Source organism: Bubalus bubalis, chromosome 5 (genome assembly GCF_019923935.1).
Source record: "Bubalus bubalis isolate 160015118507 breed Murrah chromosome 5, NDDB_SH_1, whole genome shotgun sequence".
Classification (NCBI taxonomy): domain Eukaryota; kingdom Metazoa; phylum Chordata; class Mammalia; order Artiodactyla; family Bovidae; genus Bubalus; species Bubalus bubalis.
Window position 1 is genome coordinate 120,662,216 of NC_059161.1, and position 16,356 is coordinate 120,678,571.

General features: G+C 43.6%; 1 pseudogene; it reads right to left on the reverse strand.

Annotated features, from left to right (window-relative positions):
* Positions 1-2,901: 2,901 nt before the first annotated feature.
* LOC123333855 lies at positions 2,902-12,035 on the reverse strand (annotated as a pseudogene).
* Between the last annotated feature and the right edge of the window lie 4,321 nt (positions 12,036-16,356).

Here is a 16,356-nt window from a genome sequence, read left to right on the forward strand (position 1 = left end):
TGGTAGCCTGAAGAACTATGGATGGAGGTTTGTAACATTGTATGGGAAGTGGTGACCAAAACCATCCCCAAGAAAAACAACTGTGAGAAGGCAAAGTGGTTGCCCGAGGAGGCCTTCAAAACAGCTGAGAAAATAAGAGAACTGAACAGCAAACAAGAAAGGGAAAGATTACCCAGTGAAATGCAGACTTCCAGAAAATAGCAAGGAGAGATAAGAAAGTCTTCATAAGTAAAAAGTGCAAGAATTAGAGGAAAATAATAAATTGTAAAGAGTATAGATCTCTTCAGGAAAATTGGAGATACCATAGGAATACTTCATGCAAAGATGGGCACAATAAAGGACAGAAAAGTCAAAGACCTAACAGAAGCAGATGAGATTAATAAGAGGTAGCAAGAATGCACAGAAGAACTATACAAAAATGGACATAATGACCCAGATAGAGATGATGTTGGGGTCACTCATGTGAAGCCAGATATACTAGAGCATGAACTCAGCTGGACCTTAGGAAGCATCACTACAAACAAAGCTAGTGCAGGTGAGGGAATTCCAGCTGAGCTGTTTTAAACATCCTAAAGAATGAGACTGTAAAAGTGCTGCATTCAATATGTCAGCAAATTTGGAAAACTCAGCAGTGGCCACAGTGCTGGAAAAGGTCCGTTTTCATTCCAATCCAAAAGAAAGGCAATTCCCAAGAATGTTCAACCTATCATGCAATTGTGCTCATCTCACTTGCTAGCAAGGTAATGCTCAAAATCTTTCAAGCTAAGCTTCACAATACATGAACTGAGAACTTCCAGATGTACAAACTGGTTTGAGGAACCAGAGATCAAATTGCCAGCATCCATTGGATCATAGAGAAAGCAAGGGAATTCCAGAAAAACTTCTACATCTGCTTCACTGACTATGCTAAAGCCTTTCACTGTGTGGACCACAACAAACTGTGGAAAATTCTTAAGAGAAATGGGAATAGCAGATCACCTTACCTGTCTCTGGAAATTCTGTATGTAGGTCAAAAAGTGGCAGTTAGAATCAGACACGGAACAACTAAAAGATTTAAAATTGGGAAAGGAGCAAGACAAGGTATACATTGTCACTCTGGTTATTGAACTTATATGTAGGAAAGATCATTCGATATTCTGGAATGCATAAATCCCAAGATGGAATCAAGACTGCTGGGAGAAATATCAACATTCACAGATATGAAGATGACACCACACTAATAGCAGAAAGCAAAGAACTGAAGACCAATTGATAAGGAGAAGAGATGAAAAAAGCTGGCTTAAAACTCAACATTCAAAAAACTATTCACAAAAAGACACTCAACATTCATGGCATCCAGTCTCAACACTTTATGGCATATAGATGAGGGAGAAGTGGAAACAGTGACAGATTTCATATTCTTGGGCTTCAAAATCACTATGGACCTTGAATGCAGCCACAGAATTAAAACACACTTGCTCCTTGGAAGGAAGAAAGGGATGAAAAATCTTCACAGTGTATTAAAAACCAGAGACTCACTTTGGTACAGAAGTCTATAGTGTCAAAGCTATGATTTTTCAAGTAATCATGTACAGATGTGAGATCTGGACCATACAAAAGGGTAAATGACAAATAATTGAGCTTTTGAACTGTGGTGCTTGAGAAGATTCTTCAGAGTCCTTTATACAACAAGGAGATCAAACCAGTCAATCTGAAAGGAAATCAACCTCTGACCCCTGCTGTCTTAGCTGAGGCATCTACTGAGAGTCTCCAAGTGGAAAGAACAGATGCTTCCACCTCATAAGTGCCTAACCATGGCAGCTCCAAGCGAATAGTTTATAGCTCCACCCCTGGAGGAAGCTCAGAAAGGCTGAAGTCTCAATGTACCCTGGGTCTCCCGATACATGTGTTGCATTCTCCCCAGCAGCATTGGAGGCCAAGGAAGAGGTATTCTGGGCCCTGGAGGAGAGGGATGGCTCAGGGATCCACTGGGGCCACCACTTACCAAGTAAGACTGGAAAGGACAGAGCAGACATATGTGGCAGAGAGCTGGTGACTGGGGTGTGGGAACAAAAGGGAACCAGCTCTGCATGAAGTACCTCACCCAAAATCTCCTGGAGGAGAAGCCAAGCAATAAGATCATCTGAGATGGGATGAAGAGAGTCTATTTCATTACCTCTTATAATTCCTCTGAATGAAGAGGTGGTGGAGTTGGTGGGTCATCACAAACTCTTCCATGGCCTAGACCATCTGCCAGTCACTATCCTTAGGGCTGCCTCTCCCCAGCTTCAGTCATGTAGTTCTGGAGGAAATTGACAATCATGTGTGCTGCTGGGTCAGGGTCAATGACCATGTAAAGCCAATCATAGGACCCCATGGCCCTGCCAGGATGGCTGATCTAGAGCTGTACATGTGAACTGAGTTGGGTCATTCAGAGAACATCCTTGAACTCTAATGGCTCCGAGCTTCTTTCCTTACTAGGAAATACCTTCAGGATATAAAACCCTAGGGCAGGTAGCTTGGACTCTCTCACTAGGTGTAGAAGCCTTAAGGAAGAAAGTTGTCAGGCTAAGACCATCAAAGAAGAGGGAAGGGAAAGACCGAGGGAGAGAAAGAAAACTGATGACTTCTGATTTCTTGGGTCCAGTCACTGAGATCTTTATATTTGCTCTGATTCTTGTGTCCTGGATTCCCAGAATCATTTCAATGAGTTTCCCCTTTCCTTGAAGCCAGTTGGAGGTGGGCTCCTCTCAACTGTGATTCAGACTTCATTCCAGATCCTTTGTTTCAGCACCATTGTGAGTGAAACCCTTTATTCTTTAATGAGAATACAGTTCACCAGCATCCTGGGCAAGAGTGCCCTAAGTGTGAGTGAGCATTTGCTCAGAGCGGACTTACTGATTCCTGAGGCACACCAAGCATTTACACTGCCTGTGCCAGGCCAATCCTGTCATTTCCTCGATCATAAACCTAGAAGTACTGCCTCAGGAAGACGTCACCCAGGATCCAGGTCTGTAGATATACTCACTGTGTTCTCTTTAAAGGTGGGATAGCAGTGGTCTCAAGAATCCTAGAGGAGCCAGAGACACACACCAGTCAGCCTGAGCTCTTACCTGCTACTCCTGCTAATATTCAGACCAAGCACAATTCTTGGTTTTATTTTCCTATTTTGGCAAGTATCAAGGGGTTTTATGAGCAGCAAGGGATGTGAGAGTTCATCCAAAACCAAAACGGGACAGGACATGTGGTTGCCATGAGGAAGGGTGTTGGGGAGGGGAGGACTGGGAGTTGGAGATACAGCAAAATTATAAAAAAACAAAGTCCTACTGTAGAACATAAGGAACTATATTCAATATCCAGTGATAAACCTCATGAAAAAGAATATACATTCTTAAACGAATGTATAGTTTTTATGTGTATAACTGAGTCACCTTGCTGTGCAGAAGAACTTAAAGCAACACTGAAGATCAGCCACACTTCAATGAAATTTTTAGAAAAGAACAAGAGTGTCCATAGTTCTCCTCACTCCCTGTTTCTTTCCTTCTGACTCCTGCTCCTTGTTTTCTCTGCAGAGAATGCAGGTTCTCCTCCTGTGTCCCCACAATACATACTTTATTTAAAAAACTATTTTCTTTTTTTTTTTAATTTTATTTTATTTTTAAACTTTATTTTCTATTAGAGCATAGCTGACTAACAATATTCTGAGTTTCAGGTGGACACTAAAGGGCGTTAAATATATGTATCCGGGTATGCTGGTTCCAAAGATAACCCTCCCATCCAGGTTGTCATATAACTAAGCGGAGTTCCCTGTGCTACAAAGTAACTCGTTGTTGGTTATCCATCTTAAATATAGCAGTGCCCACAACACATTCTTGGAGACTTAACTCAGGAACTCTGGGAAGCTTCCTTCAGCCCGCGCTCACCCTCTTTGGCCACTCCAGGATTGGTTGGGTAACTTACTCTGGTTCCCCATCCCCACTGGTCAGTCCGTAGTCCTCATCATCCCATGTAAGTCCCCACTGCCCCAATGCAGAGCACCTTGGGATGCCATTTGCATGGAATCCAGTGCAGTTTTGCCTAGAGCCAAGTAACCCTCCACATAGCTCCATGAGTTTACAGTTTAGAATTCCTTAAATTCCCTCCCTTCCTCAAAGCCTCCTTTCAGCCCATCAGCCACCTTTGAACTCCCCTAGAGAGCTAACCCTAGCCTCCACCCTGTGCCGGGGCTGAGCAGTCACTGTGCACCCTTTATTCACCTTAGTATCCAACCTCCCCACAGAGGGGTCAGGTATCCCAACTCACAAAGGGGGCACCTGGCCAGAGCTAGGAGAAGATGCATCCGAGAACTAGGGTGACCATGTAATTTATCATCCAAAGCAGGAAAACTGCGAGAAGGGAAGGGAGACTGTTAATCCCTATGGTGGGACAGCACACTGGGACTGTCCCCAGTCATTCTCCTTGTCACATGGCCTATTCAGTGACCACTAGAGCTGACTTTCATGTTCATGCATGTGAGGTTTCAGATTGAACTGAAGCTCTTTGAGGACTGAGGACCATAGTGTTCCCCTCTCCTTGTGACTCCCACCATGCCAGCATGGTGTGGTGTCTCAACATTTATTTCAGGATGATCAGTGTCCCAGATGGCCCTTTACTCTCAAGTGGTTGCTTTTGTGGCAGGCTCTGGCCCAACAACAGGGCTCAGCAGCATCTGCAATAGTGTGAGATGGCCTGCATAGGGCGCCCTCCTCCCAGCAGCAGCCCAAGGGTTCCTGCAAGATCCTATTTGAGAACCACCCCTCAGTTTTCTCCCCTCATCTTGAGGATGTAGGCTCAAGCTGGCACTGGGTATTTGATGCCCTTGATAGTAAAGATAATAGAGCGCAGGGTATTGACTACAAAACATAAAACGTAGTGCTGTTAGAGAGAGAGGGAGAGAGGTTGGCCCTGGAAATCCTTCTTGTGTGTGGAGACTGGGAGTGACCCTGGGGCATGATCCTTCACCTCAGAACCCTGTGGTGCAGTGCTGATGAGCTTCTGGATGTTATTGACCAGTCTTCTTGGCCCAAGGATCAGTGATGTCCTAGAGTCCATAAGGGCCTCACAGCCACCAGAACAAGCAATAACCTTTCTTTTCATGGAGATGCTGAGAGACAGTGTGACAAAGTGGGCATCAAGGCCACTCTGAATCTCCCCAGAGCTGCTCCCTTCCCAACTGTCCCCTAAACATCCCTTCATCGTTTGGGCTGACTCTTTTTTTTGCTCTTGACACTGCACCTTCCTTGACATCCTGAATGCAGTACTTGAATACACCATTATCTTTTGTATCTTGCCACAAGCTGGTCTTCCTTCCTAGAAGAGTCCCCTTCCCTTTGACTAGCAAATTTCTTCTCATCTTCCAGATTCCAACTTAATTGTCATTTATTCAGGGAAGTCTTTCCCTCGGTGTTTATCAGTCTCCTGTCTTGGTCACTTTCTGTAGACCCTTTCTCATGTCTGCTGCTGCTGCTGCTGCTGCTAAGCACTTCAGTCGTGTCCGACTATGATGACCCCATAGACAGCAGCCCACCAGGCTCTCTTGTCCCTGGGATTCTCCAGGTAAGAGTATTGGAGTAGGGGTGGCATTGCCTTCTCTGTTTCTCATGTCTAGCATGTACCAAAGTCACGATTCACTATGTGTGTGTGTCATTTCTTGTGCATCTGCCTTCTTAGATGTGAAGGTGAGTTTTATTCTCATTGCCTCCCTAAAGTGCCTGGCACACAGTGGATGCCCAATGCTTGTCTGTTTAGTGAGTGAATAAAGACTGTAAAAATAATGAATGAGAAACATCCAGAGAGCTGCATCTGGTGGGGAACAAATAATGGGTCAACCACAGAGTAAAGATGGAGATTCACAGAGACAGCCCATTATCATAATGGTGGGAGAGAGGGGTTCCTCTGGGAGAGGGTGTCTCCCAGCAATGTTCCTACAACCAGCTCAGACCCTGAGACCCTGGCCAGGAAATATATGACTAGCCCACAGAAACTCCAAAGGACCGGTCAGCTTTTATCTGAGGGTATCACAAAGAATCCTATCAATTATGCCCCTTGTCTTCTCGTCATGCCTGGATCCCACCTTCCTGATTCTCTGTTATAGTCTCTGAACCACTGTGTGCCCAGGTACATGGGGTGTCTTTTTTTTTTTAGTTGCTTTCAAGTCATAAGACTGCAGCCAACCTCTCTCCACTGCTGGGTAGCTGGTCCCTAAGGAGACCAGCTTTTCCCATTTGCTGAATTTCCCTGTTTTTAAACTGACATTTATCTATACTGAGAACTTCCTTGGTCCCAGGTAGCCCTAGACAGTTGGTCATCTTATAACTGTGTTCAGGCTGGTGTAATTCTCCCTGATCCTCTGTTTACCACACTGTAGAGTCCTCTAGCCATGCTCCACACCTCACAGGGCAGTGGGTGCAGCCCTCTCCCAGCTGCACAGACCTCTCCAGACCCTTTTAGGACCCTGGTCAGAGCCCTGGTCAGAAGGCCTGGGGATTATGAATCTATGGGTTGTTTGCCTATGTGTTTATGTGTTTGTTTGTATATGTGTTTGTATGTGTCTCTAATTGTGCATTTGTGTCTCTGACTAGCTATGCATGTTTATATGTGTCTGCTAGTCTGTTTCCATGTGTCTGTGTGTCTGTCTGTGTCGTTGTCGGTGGTGTATATGTCTGTGTCACTATGTGTCTGAGAATCCATTTGTGTGTATCTGCCTGTGTCCATGTACAGATGTGGAGCATCACTTGGGCTGACCCTCAGAGGGAGAGGCTTACCGGTCCATGTGTACACGCCAGTCTCCCGCTTGGATCAATGGTACCCAGTTGAGCTCTCCCAGGTAGTAGGCTTTGTCCACCCCACCAAACATCACCACACTGCCCTTCCTCCGAATCTGTAGAGAGAAAAGAGGGGCAGATCTTTGGAGGACAGTAACAACTGCACTCTTTGAGAGCTCGTGTTTGTGCTTGTCTACCCATCAAGGCCCTAATAAGGTCTCCATTTACAGATGCAGAAATCAAGGCTAGGAGCGACTGAGAACCAGACTGAGGTCAGTAACTGGCTAATGAGTGGCACAGAGGAGGTTAGAAGCTGAGTCACATGGCTGGGCTCCACCCACTATGTCTTCTGAAGAGGCCCAGGACCTCCTGCTACCTGAGTGCTCAGAAACCCTCAGATGACACAGCGCTAAAGAGTTTTTGCTTCACCCTTGTTCAGCCTGTCATTTTTTCAGGAAAATCAAAGCTAAGTGCTAAGGATGTGGGTTCAGGTCACCCAGAATTGGCTCAGCTGGCCTGTGATCTCTACTGTCCAAAGGGACTCACACTAGAAGGGACCCCAACTCTGCTCTCCCTATTTTAAAATGACTTATATTTCTTGAACAAGGGATCCCACATTTTGTTTTGTGTCCCACACTTTTATTTCTCACTGGCTCTTGCAAATTGGTTAGCTGATCCTGGGCTCCCAGTGGAATGCTAATTAGGAAGGAAACATATCCACCATCCTTCTCCTTCCTTCCTTATCAAATTCATAATCAAATCGTATTGCTTTTTCCTCCAACTTGTTTCCTGTTGCCTTCCATTAGTCTTCCTCCTCACTCACCCCCCTAGACCAAGTTACTGGTCTTCAGCCCAGAAGCAGCATTGTGTTACCTTAAAACATTATTTATAAAAACCAGTGGTGATGCAAGGTAGGTCCCTAGTTATCCTGGGTTAGATCATCTCTCAGGATTCTTCTTTATCAAGTGTTCTATAATTTTCATGCACCTGAAAGCATCTTACAGCTAATTTGGAGAAAAGGATTGTCCATCTCAGACTTACTTGCTCAAGTAGAAGGCAAAAACAGGCTCAGAAATGGCACCTTGATTCTTCAGCTTGTCAAAGATGGGGATGGCTCCAATGAAGGACATGTTGGGGTAGTTCAAGCCCAAGACGCCATCTAAAGGTATACCCTCAAACCCGTATTCTGCCATGTTTAGACAGAACAGCTGGTCATTTCTTACAAGGTCCCCAATCTGTGGGAGAGAAGAGTGTTCCCACTTATAGATACATAAAGTGGGGCTAGGACTGGGCTGGGGTGCATTGCCATTAGTTCCTCAGAGAAGAATTGAGGCTGGGCTCTGTCTTTGGTGGCCCACAGACGGTTAGGCCAAGCTGGGAGGGGAATTTGGGTTCCATTTAAGAGAGGCTGTGAATTTTAAAACATCTGCCCCTCTGAAAAACACCACCTGAGTGAGTCAAATTGGCCTTGTGGCTTCTGTACAGGTGGGGCAGCCAAGAGTCAGGCCAGGTCCCATTGGTGCCACCTTATGGACAAAACAGTCGAGAGCAAGGTAGCCTTCTCTTTGGCATGAGGTAATGATAGGAATGGGCTGCGTTCTCTATAAGGGACTGTGAATTCTGCATCTGTCCAGGAAGACAGAAGCCGAAAACACAATCTTGCTTGCACAGTTCTGTGAAATTACTGCCTGGGGAATTCACTTTTGGGTATATGTGTGTATTTCTGTGAGTGTGTATGACAGAGAAAAAGAGAGAGGGGAACTACTCAGGTACTTTGGGGAGGCAGGCCATGGGTTTTATTAGACTCTCTAAGGTCCTCTAGAGTAAGAACTCATTTATCAGTCCCTCTGACATCTCTGGCCTCCAGTTTCCCACTCTGAATACCTGAAGCCCTTGATTGCCCCCAGGGTCCCCAGATCAGTTTTATCCTGTCCCAAACACCCCACAGCAACTGCAGTCCTGAAAAGCCAGCCCAGCTCCATCACTTACCACATGCGTGACCTTGGCAAGGCCCTTGTGGTCTGTACCTCAGTTTCCTCATACGTCAAATGAGCTAATCAGACCACCTGCTGTGTGTGGTTGTTGCAGGATTAAGCCAATTATTACCTGAAAATGCCTACAACCATCTGTGAATATAAAAGTGGGTGTTTTTTCCCCATCTTCTCGCTCCCAGCAAAATGAACATTGAACTGCTCATGGGCAGAGCAGCTGCAAGTCCGCACCTCAAGCCACTCTCTGGGTTAGCTAATCCATTTGCTCATGTATCACCATGGGCACTGCCTCCCCAGGTACAGGACCCTGTGGGTAAGATGGCCAATATCTATGGGAGTTAGGCTAGGAAGGGTCCTGCCAGATGGTCCTATATCTGTTTTGAAAGCAGTGGTCACTTCATAGCCAGTCCTGACTCAGCTTCTGTTTACACATTACCCAAAAGGTGTCATAAGCAAGAAATCCCTTCATGCTCCCAGATCCATAGGTGATCATGAAGGTCTTTTGGGTAGGCCAGAAGGTGGAAGACATATAATGTCTGAACCTAACTTGTGTAGCTGCAGACACAAGAGATGAGTGTCATCAGGTGCCAAGGGTGTAAATGGCGGCAGGGCAAGTGAAAGATGGTCCAGGTAGGGGGTGTTTGTACTCACAACAGGCTGGACTGGGGAAAAAGAGGGAGAGAACCTACAAGACAGGTGAGCCTGTGTCAAAGATAACCTGGAATCCCTGGAATTCCTGGAAATCCGATGGTGATGTTACCCACATAGAACAATTACAGGGAGAAGGAGGGAGTGGGTTACTGCAGAACTGGCTGCCCTCTATTCCCACACTGTTGCCTCCCTCTGGGTGTCACATATCTTTTGAGATCACTTTCTAACCACCGTGCAGCTCACAACCTTTGATCACAGAGGTGCTAGCATTTGATATTGTTTTTTCTTATGCTACATTGTATGCAGGATACTGACTCTATGACCAGGCATGAAAGTGGTATCTCCTGAATGGGAAGCCCAGAAGCATAACCACTGGGCCTCCAAAACTGCTGGACACCCAGGGAAGTCCTGGTGCCTTCATTTGAGAAGCTCTGTAGTCTCTTCAAACCCAGCCTTAGCAGCCCTTTCTCCAGAAGGTTCTTCTTAATCAACCCCAGCCACTCCCTCCGAACTCAGGCCACATCCAATCAACACCAAACAGGTAACCCTTTCATTTGACATGTATTTATTCTTTGCCTATCATTCAGGCTGGCATGGGCATTCTTGAAGACAAAATAAGCCATTTCTAATCTAAAAACTGTAAGCACTGTGTTAGATTCTTATGGCCTTACACGGAATACAGGTTCAGTATCTTTTTACTGCTGTGGTTCTTGCATCTGTGGAAACTGAATTCCTCTGCCTGGGGATTCACAGTTGCTTTGCAATTAGTTCTACCTTTTGATCAGAGATGGTTCACTCTTCATCTGTAACTGAGTGACTCCCTTAGTTCAGAAGTATCTGCTGCTGCTGTTGCTAAGTCACTTCAGTCATGTCAGATTCTGTGCAACCCCATAGACAGGAGCCCACCAGGCTCGCCTGTCCCTGGGATTTTCCAGGCAAGAACACTGGAGTGGGTTACCATTTTCTTCTCCAACTCAGGAACATGAAAAGTGAAAGTGAAGTCGCTCAGTCGTGTCTGACTCTTAGTGACCCCATGGACTGCAGCCTATCAGGCTCCTCCATCCTTGTGTTTTTCCAGGCAAGAGGACTGAAGTGGGTCACTATTACCTTCTCCTCAGAAGGAACAAACTCCATCAAACTAATGACACATCTTTGACACAGAAATGGACGTTTACCTGCCACTTGGTAATTTCTGGGCCCAGTCAGCAAGACCAAGAGTTGAGGATGATAGTGCCTTCTCCTCTGGGTGGAGCCACTGTTACCCAGGGTTTCTGCCTCCTGCAGGAGCCCCAGCCCCAGCATCCCACCTGTCACCTCCAGATGAGCCCCAGTGCTAGGCTAGAGCACCAGGGAGTGCTTTGGAGCACCATCCTCCCAAAACCTGACATCCATGATGTTGCTCAGGGGGTGAATAGTTATATTTTACCCACACGAAGAAATCTGGGACAGTCTGTAAGCATGTTCCTTCAGGAAATTGTTCAGCATGTTTTTTTCACTGAGGGTTTATCTCATGGTCTTCACTTTTGTAGAGGTATTCTTTCATCGAGCATTTGAAAAAGAAAATAAAGAAGAAGCTACAATTAGCTGTCACTGTTAAGGTATAACTGTCATTGCAATGGCACTGTGTATTTTCCAATCAATTTTATGAGTCACATTATTATCAGAATTTTATGCATATACCCTGGCAAAAACATAGGCTTGAATAAAGATTCTGTTCTGTAATGTTGGGTAAGCCATATGACCCTGTGGCGTCTCAGTCTCCTCTTCGGAAAAATGGTGGAATGTAACAATACAAACCCTCCAAATGGGATATCTTGGGGATAGTGAAGTGATGGATATAAGGTGCCTGATAAATAGGAAGTCTCAACAATGACAGCCACTAGCACTGCTGTTGCCACCCCACTGTATCCTTCTCATAGAAGCTCAGGGAAGGAGGTAGAAAGGGGGTTCCTGTCCTCTTTTACAAGGGAGGAATTTGAAATGCAAGAGGTTTGTGAATTGGCTGTGGTCACACTGCTTGTCAGATATAAAACAGTGTATAAGTAGCTCTCCCAATCTTTCCCAAGTTGAAAGAGGAGAGATAGTTGAAAAAAAAATCCAGGAGATAGGGAATAAGTTAGGGAAGTGTAGAGGCTCGAGAAGGAAAGATGAGTCAAATGAAAAATTAAAAGAAAACAACATAGAGAGAAATACACTCAGAGCCTTCCAAAGAGACGGAGAGATAAATGATAGTGATACAGAGATGCAGACATAGACATATACACACTGAAGTAGAGAGGGAACAAAGAGAACATGCTAAATAAAATGTAGAAAAGTGCTATTCCACAGGACCACACCTACATCTGCATTGACTGTGCACTGAGCAATTGCAAGGAGTTCCAATTTCAATAGGTCATGACATGACTGGACCCCAAGAGCTGTGCAGCTATGCAAATCTACACCAAGACCCTTGGGACCCACAGTTCCTATAGCAACGTACTTATCAATAAGTAAGGGTTGAACTTTAAGATTGTCAGGGAAATATTCCATTCACGTCTAAACTGGATGAATAGAATAATCAGATGAAAAGAAAAATCGCAGAAGTGAATATGATGTGGCTTACAGTCTCCATACTTACATGACTCTGCAATCTGAGACCACTGGCCCAAGGAGCACAAGACACTTCATGCTTCTTTCCTGGCTCCAAGTACTCAGGAAAGTTCAGGTTCTTAGCATGTAGTGGTGACTGGGAGCCCGTAGTTATATATGTTCTGACATACCCTAGTTTAGCCGTTTAGGCCAATAATAGGTCTAAAAAAAAACACAAAAGTCTTGATAAAATCTTTTCCTTCATCAGTGTCCTTGGTGAGTGCACTTTGAAGCTTCTCAGAAGACAGAGAATTGAACTGTAATCTCTTCTTGAAGCTTAGTTGGAAAATCAAACTGATCTGTATGGACATCTAAGAAGATGGAGAACCTTGTGTTCTTGGAGAAAAAAACTGCTAAGAACATCATGAAAATGGATACTAAGGGCCATGCTTGACATTTCTTGTTTCATGTCATCTTCCTAGCCACTTCATGAGATATGGATTGCTGTCTTCATTGGAGAGGAGATTGCTAGGAGGATAAGTTGTCAAATGGCAAAGTGAAGACTTCAGGGACATCCCAGGGACATACAACTGGCTTTAGGTAGTGGGTCCAATGGCAGACATCAGGGGCACCTATGATGCCAGTCTGCATCAAAGATTTAGCGCAGAGCAGTACTTCAATTGTATCCTTTCAGTATTAGAAAAAATGTCATATGCATCCACAAGGTATTTTATATCATCCAAAAAACATACAAGGAAGTAGTGTGTTCTGGGTTCTGGGTTAAAGGCTTCAAAGTTAAAGTTGATCAAGACAAAAGTTATCTTTATCTTAAGATAGCTAGTAGTCTAGTTCTCACAACTCATGGCCCCAGGAGGCAAGAGAAATGATACTAGGTCTATGTTGCCATGTTGAACCCTGAGCAGCACAGGACCCTCCCAGCACAGCACTGGGAGCACCCTTTCCTCCACTTCACCCATGCTGGAAAGCAGGCCAGTTGGCCATGTTTTCAAGAGAATCAGAAGTTGCATATTTATGTACAATGTACTGATTTTAATACTAGAAACTAAGTTTTTTTCAAAAAAAAAAAAAAAAACCGTGGGAATGAAATCTACAGCAATGTGCTGGAATCAGCCTTCAGTCTCTGCAGGTTTTTATTTCTTGCCTAGAATTGGGAGTGCAGTGGGGACAGAGAGGAATTTAATTCATGTTGGTTGATTGACAAAGAGACCGAATACATACTGAACATGTGTGTTTCCTTTCTATTTATAAAGAAATATCACTGGGGACATACAAACCAAAGAATTTATCTACTGAAGATAAACAGATATATTTCTGATATAATTTCCTCATAGGGTCTAAGCTGTGAAAAGTTTTGTCTGCCAAACCAAACATACAAAAAAGCAATTTTGAAATGTCTTCCCAATCAAAGAAGACAAAACAACTGTGGCAGCCAAGTAAAGACAATCATATTTAAAGACTCATCCAGGACTCCCAGGGCCTATTCCTGCATTAGATCTATTAATGACTGTCACTTGAATGCAACAGGAGCCTCTCCTAGTCACCAGATATGTGTAGATGGGGCACTGTGTCTTAGCACTCATTTTTGCATGTTGTTTTAATTCAGTTCTGGTGGTTAAATCCCAACAGGGGGAATATGACGTCACTGACAAATGACACACATATATGCCCTTTGAACTATGGTGTTGGAGAAGACTCTTGAGAGTCCCTTGGACTGCAAGGAGATAAAACCAGTCCATCTTAAAAAAAAAAAATCAGTCCTGAATTATTACTGGAAATATTGATGCTGAAGCTGAAACTCCAACTATTTGCACACCTGATGGGAAGAATTGACTCATTGGAAAAGACCCTGATATTAGGAAAGACTGAAGGCAGGAAGAGAAGGGGAAGACAGGATGAAATGGTTGGATGGCATCACCGAGTCGATGGACATGAGCTTGAGTAAGCTCTGGGAGTTGGTGATGGATAGGGAAGCTTGGCATGCTGCAGTCCATGGCGTTGCAAAGAGACCAACACTACTGAAGGACAGAACTGAACTAAACAAATTGAGAACAAAGACTGATAAATCTAATTGCATCAAGTTTGTAACTAGCTGCCCATAACAGCACATTTCTTAAGTGGCTTTAAAATTCAGAATTATGACTACATTCAGAGTGGAATATCTTCTAGGAAAAAACAAAAATACTGCCCATCCAAAACAAAACCAAAGAAAATCAAAAGAAATACAGGAAAGAAATCTGAAACTATATGCAACAACTTACTTATTGTTCCTCATATTGCTTCTGTTCTTGTGACAGAATCATATATATGTTAACAGGTAAAAGCAACACAATAATTAAAACTAATGTTCTGAAGTAAGCCTTTCAGTGGCTAGAAAAAGAGGTTCACTCATAACATAAAGAAATTTAATTCAAACCCTGCTGTCTTAAATCTTGAACTGAAAGCATAAGTTTGTACCAACTAATTATATTCATTTTTATTTTATTTTTTAAAGAAAATGTGTCCTTCCTAAACTGACCAATGTAAAGTCTACAAGCAATGACAACTTGATAACAGTGACTATTCTGAGGTCTAACATGTAGCTTCTAAATACATTTCCCATCAGACGATGCATGGATTCTTAAAGAGATGGCTGATTTCAGGACTGGGTAAAGAAATGCACAAAGTAATCTTGGGAATTGTGAAGGACCAGAAAGCTAAGGGACTTCAAAGACCAATGGGGACTGGACAGAAAGTTTAGGAATCCAAATGAAAAGGCCAAACATCTACCAGTTTGTTGGGCAGAATGATGTTTCTGCTTCTCAACACACGGTTTATGTTTCATAGCTTTCCTGCCAAGAAGCAAACGCCTTCTGATTTCATGGCTTCAGTCACCCTCCACAGTGGTTTTAGAGGCTAAGATGAATAAATCTGCCACTGTTTCTACCTTTTCTCCTATTTGCCATGAAGGTTGTGGCTGGATCCCATGATCTTGGCTTTTTAATATTTAATTTTAAGCTAGCCAAATGTGTCCAAATGTTAACAGGAAACATCTAATTCATCACTGTGATAGTTTGCTAGGGTACCAACTCACCATTCTGAGCACTGATAAAGGAAAATAATCATCAATATTTAAGCTACTTTTGTTTCTATTAAGCATAGGTTATGTAACTACAAACAGTTCCAGGAAAACAAGCTAGATTGTCTCTTCTGGGGGTGATGAGAGAGTGTTGGGGAGAAACTATAATACAGATGAAGCCTCATTCACTGGCCTGCAGCTCACCTCCTGCTGTGGAGATCTGGTTCTAATAGACCAAGGACTGGTACTGATCCTGACCCACTGTGCTGTTACTGTGGACTCCTGCTCTAAACCCAATAGTGGGACATTCTGTAAGACAAACCAACTTGTTTCCTCCCAGTTTCTGAACAAATGAATGGCATTAAAATTGTGAGAGGAACAATTACATCATCTAAAGGAAAACAACCAAGTGCAACATATGACTACATTCTTTCAATAAACTGTGAAAAGATATCTGCTTTTTGAGAATCAGGGAAATTTGCACATGGACTGGATATTAAATGTTAACTTTTGGGGGAACAAAGAGCATTTTTTAATATCCAAATATATTACCCCAAATACTCATTATGTACATTATGTGAACTGTTCATCTCATCCCAAAAATACTTCAGGTAAAATGAATAAGAAGTAAAACAGAGAATGAAATGAGTGTCTGTCTTGATATAAAAACAGATCTGCATAGCTGGTATGGATTGAATTGTGTCCACCCTTGACTCCCAATGTGATGGTATTAGGAAGTAGGGCCTTTGGGAGGTACCCAGGTTGACATAGGGTTTTGATGGTGGTCCCTCATGATGGGATTAGCCTCTCTCTATTTTTCTCTCTTATTCTCCCTCTTCCTCCTTCCCTTCAACCACCACGTGTGAGAAGATATAAGAAGAGAAAGACTGATGCAAGTCAAGAATGTCTTCACCAGGAACTCAATTGGCCACCACCTTGATGTTGCATAGTCTCCAGTCTATGACAACCTGTGGGACTAAGAGGTTAGTTTTGTAGTTATTGATGCCAAATGACAAAATATAGGGTTTATGACACTCTTCTTTATTATATTTGTTATGTTTGAAATCATTTTGTAGTAAGAAGTTTATAGAAAGTCCAATTTGAAATTTCTGTCTTAGAGATACCCTGAGGAGCCCAAGATAGCAGATTCAGGCAGGTCCCCAATGAATGAGTGGTTGGAGGACAACATGCTCCTTACTCCAACTCATCTCTTGTCATCTGAAAACCGTCCCCCACACCTGACAACCTTACTACTCCCCCCGCCCCAATTCTGCATCTCCATTACCCT